General features: G+C 37.1%; 1 long non-coding RNA gene across 1 annotated transcript; it reads left to right on the forward strand.

Annotated features, from left to right (window-relative positions):
• Positions 1-1064: 1064 nt before the first annotated feature.
• On the forward strand, positions 1065-1983 carry LOC148876681 (uncharacterized). Its single transcript, XR_016105062.1, has 2 exons — positions 1065-1346; positions 1421-1983. It is a non-coding gene; the product is annotated as an uncharacterized LOC148876681 (long non-coding RNA).
• Positions 1984-3178: the final 1195 nt, after the last annotated feature.

The raw sequence follows: 3178 nt of genomic DNA on the forward strand, positions 1-3178 counted from the left end.
AAAAAAGTAGATATAAATGCTTTCAAAATATTTATATATCCTTCACACCCATGTATACATACATATTAAAAGAATACTGATTGAAATAAATATGTGAATTAAATTTTCATATTGAAAATATCCAGACTTTGAGCCTCGGTTTTAAATGAGCACAAATAAAATACGGTAAGTCCACATTGAGTTTTAGATAACTATAATACCATATGAGTCTCTGTACCATGTTAATTGGAATTTCATACACCAATATTAATTGTTCCAAAACAATTAAATACTACTACAAAACTCCACATTTGCATATGAGACCGAGCATGGAAATCACAGACAATCTTGTGATCATCAATTATGCTTTGACAGTTCCAGATAGAATCTCCAACCATGCATATATTATAGATAAAGTCCATAATTAAGAAAAGACTCAACTTCAATTAATTGAAGAAGATATGGATAAATATTATAGTTTGTGTACCTCTTCTCCATTTGGCTTCATATGCTATGCTGTTTTGCTTAAATTTGTAATTTGTAGGTATTTCCAACAATGCATGTGCGAAAACGACAAACAATCCCCAGGACAATCAGATTTTGGTCTCACTTTCCATGCGATTTTTATGGGCTTAAAGCTCTAAGAATCGTGTAGAACTAGTAAGAGCAAGCCAATGGACGACATAATTCAGTGAGAGAGAATAAATAGATGTCAAGAACACTATACACAAAAAAGTTGAGCATAAGCTCATTCAATTATTATGGAGTCAAGCAAGACTATTATTGAACCACAGGAATAGCCAAGTCGCACTAAGAGGCTCCAATGAGAGATCTAGGAGTAGTTTTGCAGCCCATAAAAAGCCTCCACCATCCTCTTCCTACCCTTCATTCATGCAAAACTTTGGCCTTAAATTGCTTTCAACAAATGAAAAATATCCATAATAAACTCCGTTTAAATTTCGATAAATCTTATGTGAAACGCATCCTACAACATCACAAATTCAATCGTATGAAATGAACTAGGAATCGTACGTATATGGAGCACTATGAAATGAAGAAAGAGTAGTGGGATTCATTGGACCATTCGTGAACCCTCCAACAGGAGGTGTGCACGTTGCCCTATTCAGAGATTGCTATTTCGTTTATATAACGAGTCTGTTAAATGTTGTCAATCCGGTTCAACCGGTTAGATAAAAACAAAACCCGAGCCCTATCTTAAATCTTTCCCCCCCATTCGTTTGAACTCTCTTTCCGCATTTTCAGTTTCACCAAAGCGGCAAAGCCCTAGCTCAAGAGCCAGAGGGTGGTGTGCAGCGATTTCAACGTCTGATGGCGTGGAGTCAAACGGCAACAAGAATCAACTGGCGGTAAGCATCCATTCTCCTCATTTTCCTTCTAAACCTGTTATTCCTCTCCAATCTGTTGTTCTTCCTTTCTATAGTCCACCGATGACGAACGGCATGGAATCAACCAGAAACAAGTGTAAACCAGCAATTGGGTTGGCGCGTTTATCATCAGCTATCCAACATCATGCTTTGATCCAATTGCATCCTCACTTGGATCAATCTACGTGATGTGATGGACAACCCACTCACAGCCACACCCGATATAAATTCAACCCTCATGGGGCGTGCTCAAGGGCTCTATGCCATATCTTTGCAATAGAACAAGTTCAGCCTTCTGATGACTCTCATCTATGCGTTTGTCAGTTGACCATACAACGGTAGTTCCTTCAGCGTGGTCCGTCGGAACCCAATCTTGAATGAAGTAAGAGAGATGCCAGTCGTCAAAGGCTCGGAGGCACCGGAGTTTTCCGGATTTCATGTGGGTATTGCTTAGCAAAAACCCACTTCATGGCAGTATCTGATGCAGTAATCAGATATAATGCGACCCTGATACATTAAGTAATGGAGTTTTTATTTTTCTATTTACATTTTTTTTTTGTATCCTCTGGCCTTCTATGAGATTTTCTATTATGAATAAATAAAGAGTTTACTTTCATTACCCATGGAATAATTTAGATGGTCTCTCTCTCTAAATCGGGAAACAACAATATAATTCCGATTTCCAACTGTGTGTTAAGCTGTTCTTGCAATTCTAATTCAAAGTTCCAACAGCACTAGGACAGGAATGGAAGTCTTGTGAGTTGTGAAGATGCCAGAATAAAATGACCCACATCTTGGGAAGAACAAGGTCTGACTTATGGGTTTCACGTTGTAGATTGATCAAAAGCTTAAAATGGTCAATCTATCTATCAAAACAAGTATTCCCATCGAATAATAACTTGTTCTCTCCATTTTGTTTATCAAACCTTTTATCTGGGTGTTAAAGAAATACAGTTGAGACAAAATTTGTTGGATTTTCAATGTTAGAACTTATAACAATTAAGACTGATGAGTACAGTCGGTTTACACTTGTTGTCGGTTGATAACAGTGATGGTATGTAGAAAACAAGATTGGAATAACATGTTTGGAAGGAAAATGAGGAGGGTGGATGCTTACCGCCAGTTAATTCTTGTCACCAATTGGCTCCATGCCATCGGACTCATTGAAATCGCCGCTGATGGCCTCTTGCTCTTGAGCTGAGGCTCGGGTGAAAATAAAAGTAGGGAAAGAGAATTCAAATGAATGAGGAGAAAGATAGGGGCTCGGGTTTTATTTTTACCTAACCAATTGAACCGGACTGACAACCTTAACAGATTCATTACATTAGCGGAATAACAATCCCCGAATAGGGCCACGTGCACACCTCCTATTGGAGGGTTCACATGCCCCGTGAACCAAAGAGTTCACTAAATCCGGACTCGAATATTTTGTCTTTAATGATGAGAGTTTAATTGTTTTAATACTTTTTTTTTTTAGTTTTTCTGCTTCCGTTGATAGGTTGTGGTGGGCTTTTTTAGGGAGACCCTTAGGCAGAACATTAGTAAGCAGTAATCACATTAAATGAGCACTTAGTAAATATTTTGACAAGTGTCAAAAGTGGGTTTTAATCTTTCTTAAGGGTGGATTGAGGGTATTTTAAGGGACGAGTGTCAAAATATTTTAAATGCTCATTGAATATGCTTACAATATTGTGTCTATGATCCGAACTGTTTTTTAGGTAAAGTAGTATCTAATATGAGAAACATTTTTTTAATTAGTTTTTGTAATAAATATAAGAAGGTAAATTTTTGAATGTTTATATACAATTTTGTTT

This window comes from Nelumbo lutea, chromosome 1 (assembly GCF_056320005.1).
Source record: "Nelumbo lutea isolate HS-2025 chromosome 1, American lotus-T2T, whole genome shotgun sequence".
Classification (NCBI taxonomy): domain Eukaryota; kingdom Viridiplantae; phylum Streptophyta; class Magnoliopsida; order Proteales; family Nelumbonaceae; genus Nelumbo; species Nelumbo lutea.